This window comes from Eurypyga helias, unplaced genomic scaffold, assembly GCF_000690775.1.
Source record: "Eurypyga helias isolate BGI_N326 unplaced genomic scaffold, ASM69077v1 scaffold6375, whole genome shotgun sequence".
In the NCBI taxonomy this organism is placed as follows: Eukaryota; Metazoa; Chordata; class Aves; order Eurypygiformes; family Eurypygidae; genus Eurypyga; species Eurypyga helias.
This window is the reverse complement of record NW_010250684.1, coordinates 31119-45967: the sequence shown is the minus strand read 5'-3', so window position 1 is coordinate 45967 and position 14849 is coordinate 31119.

Here is a 14849-nt window from a genome sequence, read left to right as displayed (position 1 = left end):
AGAGCCTCATTATCTGTGACCAACACCTAATTTCCTACCACTACGGCCTTGCTATATGGGCCCCCTTTGATTCCCAGTCCATCTGTTCATATATCTACTAATTTATAGGCCTCCATTCAATTCTATACGCCTGCATCCTACCAGCCAGTCCCAACATACAGCCCCATCTTTTCATCTTCAATCCTATATTGTGCACCCTAATATCTACCCCTTACCCCAAATACTCACCTGATGATTCTCTAGGAATTCTCTGCTCTTTTTGGTTCCCAAGTGACTGGCAAACACTGTTCTGCAAAAGCCTAACTGTCAATAGAAATGCTTATTACTCCTGTATCGTCAGCAAATTCATAAACTGTTCCTTGCACTGACACGTCCTAAAAAATACTCAAAACATGAAGGCAGCTATAGCCTGTCCCCAGGGCATCAAGTCTGCCAAAGTAGATCCTTGTTGTTTTAGAGAGGTTTCAGACAAAACTCGTGGGCTGCTATCCATGGACAAAGACAGGATTGAGAATCAACCCCCCCGAAGGGCACAAAAGTGAACAGCAGAGCAATCTGTACAGCCAACATTATGTTATGAAATCCAAAGTTCCCAGCCTCAGAGGAGATGTGGTTGTGGACTTGGTATTCTGTCTCCAAGTTTAACTTGTGTGTATGAAATCCATCATCAGTAAACAGCTGTGTTGATCCCAAAGCCCCCTTTCACCTAACACTTTTAGCCCTTGCATGGCTCTAGCTGATTATAGGTCTGTGTCTTCTTTAACGGGATGCCCAAATGAGAAGGGTATTTGGGGGGGAGGGTGGGGGGGATGTTTACATTGAAGATATAGAGCTAAAATCTGTTCCTGTACAGAATAAAAACAAAGAGGTTACCCCTGTGATCTATTAAAAGTGTTATTCTGCACGTCTTACCTCTGAGTAACCTGCTGCAAATAGCAGAGTTGTTACGCTGTCACCGAGACCAGAATTTGGCCAGTTATCTCATCTTACTCTATACGAGAAGAAAATTCTGAGTAATTTCTAAAAATTTACTTTCACCACTCCTTCTGTTTTCCTCCACAGACACCAGATAGATGCTGGACCCTGTTAGTAAAGTTTCCCTTTTAGTCTCTCAGTACAGCCTTTGCTGTGCTTGTGCACCCCCCAGTTTCACTCAGCAGGTGGTTGGGGCAGAGGCTGTAAATCCCAGGACCAGCAAAGAGAACCTCCTGAGGAGACTAGAGAAAAGCAGACTGTCACACCTTACACTTGGCGACCTGCAGTCCAGGGACTCCCTCAAGAGAATCTGTCAGCTCAGAAACACTTATTTTTATAGTGGTGTTTCACTAAACTTGAGACACCAGCTCGGGTATGAAAGCAGGATTTGGTTGGCTCACTCATGGCTGGCTTGATTTCACCCTCGGTGGGCCAAATCCACTGTTGGTGTAGCTCCACTGATAAAGAGGATTTTCACCAGGCACTGGATTGGCCTGGAAAGTTCCTAAGTACAGCATGTAGTTTGACCAGGAAAATTAAAAGGAAAGCAGAATTCTGCAAAGGGCTGGGCAGTCTAATCCTCTTCCACCACCATCTGTAGAACCCCATGCGAATGTACTGAATTACATTTGCCAAAGAGTTTCTTGTGTTGGTTGTTTTGATTTACAGTCAGTGGATGCATTGTAAAGCAGTATTATAGCTAAAGTCTAGTAGCTGACATGGGGATTTATGTGGTGATATTACGCAGAAGAAAACCATCAATATTCATATAGATTCCATTAGACTGGACTATGCAGGAAACGCAAAAATTCTACCAATTATTTAATATTATGTTATTTGCAAAAACAATTGCTGCTTTGTAGGAAGATAATGTGTGTAATGTGAAGGCAATTCCTCTTGTATATAAGTTCATCTCCATCTTCATCATGGTAGTTATTAAAACAGCCTCGTCTCATCCTGTAGATAAGGAACATGCTGTCTGTACTGTGCAAGTCTTGTTGTGCTCACTGAAAACAAAATTATGTGTTCAATAAAGCACAGCACAAATCCAGAACCTGAGGGAACAGCCAAGCCTTGGAAGGACCCCTTCCCCAACAGGCCAACATCTGCTTTGTTATAAGTGCATTTTTTTTTTTAATTTTCCTTTAAAAAGTTTTACAGGAGAAAAAAAAAAGAAAAATAATCGGAGGAAGAAATCGCTGTGCACAATGCAATGAAGTCTATGACTCACATCTCTCTCCTCCATTCTGCTGCCTCTTCCCTTTCTCCCATTACTTTCTCATACCCTCTCTCCATCCCATTTCTATCCCTGTCTTTTATTTTTTCTTATTCCCCGTGCAATTTCTGTCCAAAGAGGGAACAGCATTGAGGATATGAGAGCAGGTATCTGGGACCTCAGACTCTCCAGTTCTTCTCGTGGCTCCAGAGAACCTTTGACAAGTCCAGTTTTCCCGCTATGCCTCAATTCCAGTCTTCTGTAAAATGGGAACTACAGTCGTTCCCAGTTCACAGGGGGATTGCACAGCTGAATTAATTAGCACCAGCTCAGTGCTTCGAGATCCTGGAGAGAAAATTCCATCAAAGTGTAAAGTATTAATTCTGAATAATAATGAATGCTTTCATTACATTTCTCTCTTTTCCTTTTTCTCACACATCATTTTCCACTTCTTTATTCTTCTTCCTTAGCTCTCCCTTCACTTTTTCCTTCTCCTATCATTCTTACCTCTGCTGCTACGTTTGATTTACCTAATGGACCGAGCAGAAATGTTGTGTGACTGGACCTCCTGTCACTGGTTTCTCACAGGGGTAGAATCTCCTGAGTTCTCAAATGCCATGCTTTGCTGGAAGCAACAGGGAACATGGCATTTAAGACTGGGCAGCACTTTCAGGGTCTGTTTTCTGAAGCTCCCACATCCTTTTGGCCCATTGTAGCGTGGGGCAAGATGGGGGAGGGTTGTTCAGGGCAGATGCATTAAAGCTGACACCCTTGTGACCTGTACAGCTGTTGGTGGCAGTGAGCCCTGCTGTGGAAACAGGGCCAGGTCTGCATGCTTGCTGACCCATCAGTAGCGATGATTCAAATACAGAGTAAGACTTCAGAAATAATCTCAGCATGAATGTGAAGATGTTAAAGAACAACAGGAAAAAAAAAAAACCCAAACAAAATCTGCACCTCTTTCTCCTCTTGAGTATATAATACATATCCACAAAAACATTTTCCTTCAGGCATTTTTGGTTTGCTGAACTGTTGGAAACCCCCCACCCTTTCATCCCTAAGGAAGAACACCCCTCTGGGAAAAGAACTAAGAGTCATAGCTGCCCCCTCTGGCACGGACAGAATTAGGGCTTTAGAGGGATCCCACAAATACCACAGTGTGCTCCTTGGCTGAGACCATGGACGGTGGCAAACTTGCAAAGCAGGAAGGAGGGACCAAACAATGACAACTGCTGAACTGAGAACAAATCCAACTGTAAGCAGCTCTGCTGATGCTCTCTGGCCTAAACCACACACGAGACCGTAGAAGGGAGGGGGCCAGTGCCAGGTGCAGGGTCATAGCCATTCTAGGCTGCTGCAGCCACTCTTGGCTTTTCCTCATCGCTTCAGTTCTGTTTGACTTTTTTTTTTTTCCCCTCTTTTTGTGCACATGAGAAATAAAAACAAGTTGGTTTTTTTTTTTTTGTATATCACGTTCATGGCTCCTGGCTTGTTTCTCCTTCCCTCTCTTTCTCTCTCTCCCTCCCCTCAGCACTTCTCTCTCAGTGGAATCCCCCCTGAGGTTCCCAGGCTGTTATATTTGTTTACATGGTGCCCAAAGGGTGCAACAACAGTATGATTGCTGACAACCGCCACCCCGCATGATGGAAGGCACCGCACGTGCTTGCAACGCCTTACAGCACAGTCCAGCCTCTGAGCCCCCACCCCGCTGCTATTCCCTCTTCTATTGACCTCACTCGGTTGACTCCCAGTGATCCATAACACAGCTATCCATCCACAGGTAGTTCAGAAAATCAAAATGCTGTAGGTAGCTGCAACATTGGAAAGGTGTGGGGTAGCCCAGAGTCCCCTTCCGCTCTATACCTGTTTCCTCAGAGTCCCAATGGGGGAGGATTTTAAGTCTTCCAGAATCAGCCCTGATGCTCCATCAGAGAGCTGTGGGGGGCTGTGTGCGAGGTCTCAGTAAAGGAAGGGTGGCTGACAGCTCTCAGGTCTTACCCTCACTTCTCTGCTACCCTGGTTTTAGTTTCACAAGAGGAATTCTGTTAGCCTGATGTTTTATTATAGCTTGCTCTGTCTTAATCTCTATCTGTCTTGGTCAACCGGGGGGCAAAACCAAATGCAAAGTCATTAATAACCCATTCTCCAAGCTATTCATCGTCTGCCTAACAAAGAGCCAGGCATTATATTAAGGCATGCTATAAACATAGCAAATACTGAGGTATTCACTCAATTTTTCCTCAGTCAAGCATTAATTCTGCAGGAAGTCAGATGCAGTTTAAGGTCAGAGAGGCGGAGTAAAAATGTAGCAAGGAGTCAGGCTAGGCTAAATCAATTTTGCTTCTACAATTTTTAGTCATTTAAAAATATTTTCACAACCGCTTATGAAAGCCAGTGGGCCACATTTTCTACTGGTGTGTGTGGATCTTAAGGAAAGCCAGTGCAGAAACGCTGTCATGAAATCAAATGCTTTCATGAAGCTTTTGCTCGTCAGACAGAATTTTGTTTCAGTCTATATTTTCCCCTTGCAGTACATCTAAACCCAGCAAACAGTATTAATAGAATAGGCTGAAAATCCTCCAACAGAGTATTTTCCACAAGTGAAAGTCAATTTGTTGAAATCCAAACAGTCTGTAAAAGCAATTCAATTTTCACAACACTGCAGTAAAAATGCCTGGCAACTATCTTGAAGTCGGAGGCCTTGGGTTTCCAGGGTCTGCCGCCTGTGAGACAGACAGGCCTGGGATGTGATGCAGGGACAGGCTTTTGCTTGAAATCGGAACAAAACTAGATTCCAAAATTCTGAAATCTTTCATGCATCAGAATTGTCTTTCTCTACCGAAGTTTAGGTGATAAGAATCAAACAGTGGATTCATAGATGAGATCCTGGATGTTAAACTGAGAAGGATCAAAGGAAATGACTAATGTACATTCACTGTTGCAGGTGAAAGACAGGCTAAGAATCAACAGGCAGATGCACTGGAAGAAAGCAAAATGGATTTTCAAAATTCATCCTGGTAAAATAATCTTAAAAAAAGATACAGAAGCTAGCATGATCATCTCATTTGTATCACACTTAATGCAGCCCGGAGAACTGCAACCTGACATTCCTGCGTGAGACTCCATAACTGATAGTTGAACTATAGCAAAAAGTTTTGCAACTTCCAGGAACTTATATATCTTGCAAAAATAAATACTTGCATGAAAGAGCTATTTCTACCATTCCAGCTAGTATTGTTTCTTTAATAATCCTGCATAATCAATGGGAGTTCTCAGTGTGAAAATGTTGTGTGATAAAACTAAAAATAGCACCACAGTCTGTCTCCTAATGAGGAAAATGATATTGTAAGAGATTATGCAACACTAAGTAAAAAAAATCCTCTTTATAATTACTCTGACAAGAAAAATAAAGAAAAGTTTGAACATTCTGAGATGATGACAACCTTCTTTAAAAATAAATACATTCTTTAATGAGGTGTAGGCAAGGAAAGATAATACACATCTGAAGGTCTCAATCGAGCTAGTGGATGAATTTACTGGACACACAACCAGTCCTAAAAAACTGTAAGGGCCTGGGGAATGGCAAAAACGGAAGAACAGCAAAGATGGCACCAATGCTTTAAAAGAAAACTTGATCCTGAGAACTATCATCTAGTAAATCTACACAATGATGCTTGTATCCAAAGGAAAATCCTTTAAATACGAAGGGAAGGATCAGCTCACTAACAAGTAGCAGTTAATGAAGATATGCATAGTAAATGGTCTGTACGTAAGTTCTTGTCTGCTTTAGAAAAAAAAGTTGGGAATATCCTCAGGACAGTTAACTGACGTGATTCAGGAGCTGTCTGCAGTGAAGCAAAGGAAGTTTGTTAGTGTCTTGTGTGTTGTTACACACAAAAATCACAAAATTGACTGGAAATAATGTAATTTGTATATAACACCAGATACCATTTTGTATATATGTATATTTATATACATGTATATAAAATAAAACCAAACTTTTATTTGACTTCTAATTGTAGTGTCCTCAAGATGTCTATAGCTATGTTATCACCTGTGCCCCCTCCACTGCAAGAGTCAGAAATTCACTTCATTTAGTGAAAAGTGAGCGTCTCACCACATCGCAGGGACCCGGTGGTCTAGTGCTTTAGGAAGCAGCTCGAATGTCACAAGACCCGGAAATGGCCCTGTAACTCCTGGCAAGGCTGACAGAGCTGATCTGATACCAAAGGTTGTCAAAGACTTGGTTTTTTTCCTGCCTTCTGCTGTGTGACATTTTGGTGGAAGCTGCCCATCCAAAGCATGTTTGATCATTTCAGGTTCAGAACTCTACATGCAAATGCATTCCATTGCAGCTGCTTGGAGAGGACATTTTCCCACTGTTCCTTGTCTGTTCCTTATTATCCCCACAGCAGGATAATCCCCCCTTGCCAGCCCTGGCTGCTTCTTGCAACCCCTGCCTCCGGCCACCTCTCCTGCCCTTTCCTTCAAGATCCCTTTCAGTGCCTTGCCAGTTCTCCTGCCCCAGGCGTGTTGTCCCTCAGCATTGCCCCTCACGTGGAAAACTTGGATTCTCTTTAATCCCCCTTCCTTGTTCTCTGCCCCCTACCCTCTCAGGCTTAAATCTCCCATGTTCCTTGTCGTGCACACTGGGACACCATCCTGCACCCCACATTCCCTGCTCAGGCACGATTGGCATCTCCACACAGCACCCTCCCACACACATTCAGAGGACCTTCTCTGTCCTTACTGCTTTCCGCCGCTCTCCACCATCCCCTTTACTACCCTGGTTGGAACACCAGCTTTCAGGACAGAGGCAACCTCCGTCTTTACCACAGGCCGTGTAACTTGCTGCTGCCAGAGTTTGTAAGTGCTGACCAGCTGAAACTGGAACCGCCTGTGGCTTCCGTCCCCGGGAGAAAAACTGTAAGAGACTGTCTTGATGCAATGCAACGCAGGGCCGTGGTTTCACCGAGACCTACACGCTAGTCTGTGCTGAAGGATAAGCTTTCCGTTATGAAACATAACAAAAATGGCTTCATTTCTGAATCGTCTCCTTTCAAAGCATATTATTTGCATCAGAATTACTCTGGCTTTGCCCCTGTGCCTGTTCAAAAGGAGACAAATCATTCTGTTCTGGAGAGACAAACCAAAAATGAAATATTACAAACGTAATGACTTTCAGCCTGAGACCAATTTTTTTGCTGAACACTTATGAAAGGAAGACAAAAAAAACCTACGCAGAAAACCCAAAGGGTATAAGACTGAACAGTGTGAAATTTCACACAGATACAGTACCTCTGTGTACAGAAGAAAGAAGCATTTTTCCTCCATTTCAGCCCCCACCAGAGTGCAGGTTTAACTACACACCTGCACTTGGCACCTCCTTAATACGCCAGCAATTGCCAGTTCTGGTGCCTAGCCAATAAAGCAGCTTCCACATATGCACTTTTCAGACTCATGTATGAAAGTCAAATCATCATCAACAAGCCAATCAATCCAAGGCCTCTTATTTTCACGCCCCTTTCTCTAACATCAAGACCACTAGTTTTTAACTTGTTTTTAAAATCTCTTAGTTCACTTTTAAGGAAACTGCTTTCAGTGTAACTGGGAGAAGTGAGCTTATGGACCTAGATGCGCTATACTGGCAGCTATCCTACTGATTGTGTTTTGTTCTTACTGTTTGCTAATTGAAAAAGATTGAAAATCACTTCTCTAGTTACGCTTCAAATCTCAGAGCATGACATAAAACCCAGGAATCCGAATTTCTACCAAACAATGTCTAGCTAACAAACAGTGAGCTGTCTAACCCATCAGGAAAGTTTATATATCCTATCCCCCTGTTAAAGCTGAGTAGAAATAGGATAATAGCTTGCTAACGCTATCAGCTGAGACAACCTTTTATCTCAAGCAGACACAGCCCACACTCAGAAGTACCAGACAGACCCTGCACAGAATCATTCTTCTTAAATGTCATGGATTGCCTGTTTTAAATTGAAAAGTCCCAGAGAAAAAAATAGCAGTAAAAGAATTGAGCCGAGGCTGCAAAGCTGGGTACCCAAAAGTTAGCAAGTGTCGTAATACAGGAAGACCAGACAGAACTCTGCAGGCAGCATGCCAGAGGGAACGAGAGAGAAATTAAATGAACCTGTCATGCTTTTTGCACTCTAACTTTGCAGAGTCTATTAGTAACACAGGGTAAGATTATCACAAGAGGCTCGCACCACCACAAACAGAAAACCCTCTTACGCTCCCACTCCCTGTGCACTGGTCTCCCCTACCACCCAGCTTTGTCCAGCGATGCATTTACATCACACAAGTGTGATATGCTAGTAGGTTAAATTTGCTAATAAACCAGGATGTGAGCATGTTATACCTACTTAGTATTCAGTTTGCTCTTTTATAAATGATTTGGTAGAGAATCAGGCCCTCCTCTCCCTCTCTAGCTGACTCTCATCTGATTCTAATTCAATTTCTCTGCCTATTGTTTATTTCACCGCTCCCCTGTGAAGTGTCAAATGCTGATGTTCCGTCAGCCCAGAACTGTCGTTTATATTTGTCATTCAGTCCTTGTTAAAAAATAAAACAGGACTGCGCCTGCCTTGGCGTGCTCTGCCTGGGAATTCCCTGTGGTAAAATTAGTCCATTTAGATGGAAAGTTTTGTGTCACTCCCCTGTCTAAATTGGCAGATCTGGCTCTTTTGCAAAAACCAATAAACTGTGAACCTTGATGCATCTGTCAATCAAACTCATCTTTCGTGAGCAAAGCCAGATGACAACAAAAGCTGGGCAGGCTCCTCCGATTGGTTCTTCTCATTTAGGCATATCAGGAGGCACCTGTCACTCCTCTGGCTCAGCATCGTGCTCAGAGGGACTCCATTCACGGAGAGATGAAGCCTTATTGGGGGCTGGGTTGGGAAAGGAGGAAGGGGGAGTTTACCCTCCTCACATCCAATACAATCTGCAGCTTGGCTCTTCCCTCACGACTCTGGTGAGAGGCAAGGAACTGGCATCACCTTTTGTTCTGGGCATGTTTTTTTCACATCTTAAGTAAAAGCTTTGATTTCTTGAACTATGTGGGTTTTCCGGTGGCTAAAAGGATGTAGCAGGAGCGGTAAACATGACATGCTACATCCCTGGGGCTCAGGGGACTGAGCCATGAATCCACAGAGGAGGGAGAGGACATATTCCAAACCCCTTTCCAAAGCTGCTGTGTGCACCCTGCCTATCTGGTCACCCACTGAGGAGGAGAAGGAGAGAGGAAACTGAACCATTCAAAAAATGTGTCTGCTTGATGACGGATTTATGTTGCCTCTTAAGCAGCCCATCACAAACCTTGTCCCAGGCACCTGTGTTTTCTCATTCTACTTTGTTTTGCTCAGAACAGCTCTACAATCATCTGTCAATTACATTGTTTGCAGGTATCAATGCAATTGTCTTGGCAGTGCAGTAGCCAGCCAGTTCTCTCAAAACCAGAATAGGGTGCATGACTAATTCTCACAGTTGCCTCAAGTCCCATGAAAGTGTTGTGCTTTTGGTGCATTTACAGGACATATGATAAGATGAAAATCTCAACCTTCCTAAAACAGTTGTGAATTCATTTGGTTCTACTGTCCAGTTTCAATTACAGGCTCAAAAAGACAAGACAAAGAGCTTAAAAACAACCAGCAAAAAAAAAAGCTCTTTATGCCATTTAAGCTCATGTCATTATTCTTGCAGGTAGAGGAAAGCAATTCTTGCTTACTGAGTGTTTGAGTCTTGCCAAACTGAGCATACAAAGTACTGATTTTCATGTAAGACATGGATCTGGTAAAACCTTGACCAGATAATGCTATTTAGCATTCATATACACATTTGCTGGGCTACACGTATAAGGTCAAAATACAATCTGTACCTCATTGTTTAGGGTCTTGAAAAGTCTGCTAAAAGATTGCTTATATCAGGCAGCTTAAGGGGTACTGAAGGAGCTCGCAAAGCAGCATAGCCATGGGCTACAGTCATGGAAGAAACATTTGAGTCCTGATGTATTGCGATTATGAACCATATTACAACATCACCTAGAGATACTGAGACAACGGCTCTGTGCATTATGTACAAAGTAAGACATCATTCCTGTCCTGACCATCCTACTTATCATTAGACAAAACCGAGAGGGGAAGTGAGTCAGTCCATGCTGCTCACCTGATCATTGACAGAAAGGGAACGACCCACAGATCTCACCAGCCATGCCAGCACGCTGGATCCTCCTGCCCTTTTTGCGGGTATGAGTAAAAGCAAAGGGGGCCACCACCAATTGGCTCTAGCAGAAGGATGCTGGGAAGCAGTCATATTCTGGGGAGAGACAAGGCATGGCTGCTCAGACCCACCTCACCAAGGTACTTTGAAAGGTTTGCCAGATTCTTGAGAAGCAAATGAAAGAAAAGATAATGAACCTTCCACACAGGTTTTCTACCTGCTGCATCCTTTTCTGGCAGGGGACTACATACCCAGAATGTAAAGAAAGTCTAAGCATATGAGTTGGAAAATGCTGTGACAAAATAGAAGAGAAACCTTAGGATGTTAGACAGTGGAAAGGCAAGTGCAAACAGACAGCTCACAGAAGCACACTGGTAGCCCCAAGAATGGCCATAAAGCCGTTAATACATGGAGATGCTTAGCCATGATTTCCCAAAGCAGCTCTCTAAAATGTAACCCATATCCAGGGATCTAACTAAGCACCACAACTTTCCCAAATCACTGACAGCCCAGAATTGTCCCAGTTTCTTCAGCATCCGTGTTTGTTGCAGATGCACTCAGGAGTGGAGTGAGATTTCCTTCCATGATTCCTTCCATCCCAGTACTCTGGGGATTCCCTGGCCAGCAGCCCTAAGAAACTGAGCAGCATCCAGCTACCACAGAATAAACTGTAAAGAGCAAAATATCTTTTTGGTAAATGCCACAAAGTATCATTCTGTGGAAACATCCTGGTGATGTCAAACATTTCTTCTCCTTGGAAGCAATTTCTCTGCCAGTACTGACTTTCAGAAAATCCTGCTCTGGGTCAAGGTGCCACACGAGAAGTACCCACCAAAAGGAGATGAGAGAGAGTGGAAACAAAACTACAGGGAACTCAGAACAGTCTCTGATTCTGGAAACCAGGCACGGCCTTTACCGATATCTCCGATATCATCCTGTGTGTCTTTCTATATTTATCTTTGAGTATGAATTGCCTATTTTGACCTGTTATTGTTTGTTTATTCATGTGTTTACCTCTTCATATGTGTTTTGCTTGGCTGATACAGCAAAAGCAAGAAATCAATAACATTTTGATTTGCTCTGAGACATGTTTGCCTTCACAAACTGAGACTGAGCACAGACACCACCTGTTCTCTCAGAAGACAGGGAGACACCAGAACATTTGGGACCTGTGGTGAAGGATATGGCAGGGGAAGGTGGATGCTTATGTGATTATATCACAGGCTGGGCTTCATCATTTTTGTGTTCCATTCAAAGGTGAGTGGGATGGAAGGAGGCAAGGCTTTTTGGAGCCCTTCCTGCTGGCAGTGAGTCGTACATCAGCAAGGGTACTAGATTTGTGTCATCTCTGAACTACGAGGGCTTTAACACAGGAAAAGCAAAAGCTGCAACACGTCTCTTCCCTTGCGCAGCCACTCAGAATACAGACAAGTCAAGCCACGATTATTTGGTTCCATATGCATAGAACCGCCTGTGTGTTTTTTATGCAATACCTATCTGTGTACTATAACAGTGAGCATCAGAGCCCACATTAAATAGCCAAGCAGAAGCCTCAAAAGGCAGCTGGAATCTTACTACTGACTTTGGTTTAGACTCCAGAACAGCAGAAGGGTTCTCATGCTCTTCATTTGACAAAACAGACACTTCTCAGTTTGAAAATCCCATGCTGCTAACAGAAGAGAGATATACTGACAAAAATCATGCAGCTGCAAACTTCCTTATGCTCCTTCTCCTAAGATGTAAGTGTTGTGATTGCAGGTCCTCTCACTTTATCCCATTAACCCAGTTTTAAAGCGACAAAAGTGTGCTGAAACTGTAAGCCACTGATCATCTGGTTTGCTTAGCAAAGAGAATGTTTTTCCTGGCACTGTTCCTCCCTAGGCACCCACAACTAGCCAGTGCTCTGGCTAACATGGCTTGCTCCTAAACTGATCAACCTTGAAAAAAATGGCATGATTCTAGTTTCAGTTAGCAGGGTCAAAATAATAACAACTACTGGTTCTGTATCTATCCCCATTGCATTGTATTTCCCCTCGCCAAGTGAGCTTTTCTCCGCCAACTCTTACTCAAATGGTGAACCAGTCACCTAAGACAGCCCAGACTAAAGAGGACAAACAGAGTAGAAAATGGTCATTATAAGGAGAGATGGAAACAGCACTAGTCATCACCCTTTTGTGAACATGACCCACACCTCTGCCATAGAGGATTTCACGGCCCCAGAATAAACCTGGTACGAACGAGCTCCTTCATCTCTGAGCTGCCAAAGTAGTAGACTACTACTCTTAATAGTTTCTGCTTTGAATTTCTGTGTGACTCCAGTGTTTGAAAATACACAACACTGATAGCAACCAGCTTGTTCATCCAACTAATGATGGTCCTCAACTTGAGGAATGAGATTTTACCTTTCTGACCACGGTCACCACCTTTTCTCAGTCCTACAGTCAGATGGATGTTTATCTACGTTGAGGTTAGTCCCTCAGACTCAGAGAACTCCTTTCTACCTCAGTTAATGCTACAATATTGGTACGATGACTTACTTGTGCCGTGCTAGAGACAAAGATCTACTCTACAAGTGTCATCAAGAATCTGTCAGTTCTGCTCAGGCCTGAGTATCCACTTGCCTGGGAGGCTAGTCCCCTAACTTAGCCCCCTAAGTTTCCTTTTACCCGCCATAGATAGGGTTGGTTAAAGACAAATTGTTTTGCAGACCAGTGCCACTTCTAGCAACTTACTGAGGTCTCCTGCTTCTCTCCCAAGATCAGGCATTGGTGTTGTGACTTAGAACACCTCTGTTAGGCTCTTCAGGAGCAACAGGCTTCCCACAGCTTCAGCTAGAATCACGAGCACGCGGAAAGCACCCAACGATCTTTTCAAGTGACCACACAAATTCTTCCTTACAAGTCTCTCATGACTACAAAAAGCTTTTGTTTCTGATCGTCTATAGCTTTCTGTGAACTTCCATTCCTGATTAATCACAACATTACGAGGCAGAGCATTATTATAGGTGTTATTTTCTCCACCAACTATAAAAGAATCTTTATCAAGCTTTTCTGGGCTCCAGGCAGAAATCTTAACTGAACCATACACTCAAAGATCCTTCCAAATTCAAATCCCTTTCATGTCTTCAGGAATTTTCTGTTCTGTTTTACAATTATGCCATTTTCTTACCTTTATCTGTGCTCCATGTGGCCTGTTGCTGTGCTTCTCAGGGCATTCTTTGACCTCTGCATCCCCTGGTGTCAAGAAGACTCTTAATTGGAATTCATCAAAATGGTTCTTGAACACTCCTCAGCAGGCAAACCAGAGGCTTCCACAGCAGAACCAGACTCTGCAGGTCACAAGAACACTAGAAAAAGATGACACTTGATTAGATTACAAAGCAGCAGATTCAAAGATGATTAAATTTTTTCTCCAACAGTTTGTATTTTGACCAATTGAATTTTTAACCACAGGAAGTTACCATGATTCCAGAAAAGACTGAACAGTTTTATAGATTAAAAAAAACCCCAACAAACCCAAAATAAAACAAATGAGAGTTATGAGCATTCTGGAAAGACAAGAACATTTGGGATTAAGCCAACCTGTAGATTACTTGAGCTCCCAAAAAACTGCAGATGCTTCCTATGTTTGCCCGTTGCCCAGTTCTTCTGCCTTCCTCTTAAGAATCTCTTGAGACTACTGGTAGGGATGGTACACTGGACAAAACATGAGCCTGGCCCAGTCTTAAAAATCCTATACTCTTAAATCCACAGCTTTAGTGTTAAAAGTGAGGAAACAGCCTGCAATTCTGGCTTACATTTCTAATCATAGCCACTGCTTCAGGACCTGCGTATTAAACAATTTTTAAGTCTTCTGTCTTGCAATCTCAGCCAGCTACCTATTGGATTCCGGTTAGTTCTAAATGTAACCTGCTTGGAGCTTATTTTGATCCATGTTGTCTCCGCTATTTTATGCGGGCTTCAGTTTTGAATCATTGCCTTTTCAACCATATTTTTTCACCTCCATTTCACAATCCCGAAATACTTGTATTATTTTGGGTTTTACTCTCTATTTTCAATTTTTAGGGATAATTTTTTATAAAAATATTTTGTTTCTGTCCCAAAGATTCAGTGGTGTGAGTGAAAATACTCCCATTTACTCCATTAACGTGTCCTATGTCATGTTCACCTGACTGGCTCAGGACAGCCTGATCATAACCAGTTTTCTCAGAAGCTTGATTTGCCTTCTGTATCCACCACTGTCAATCAGAAGTCTGAAGTCAAAAGAGTTACACTCATGTAAACAGTGCATAAGTGAAACTGGAATCAGGCATTGACTTTTAAGATAGCTGTTTTCAAGTTCATTGCCACAGCTACCCCAGAGGAGACTCCTAGTGCACTGTGATCATCTTGTCTGGTCTCTGATATGAGATACCCATAGGGCT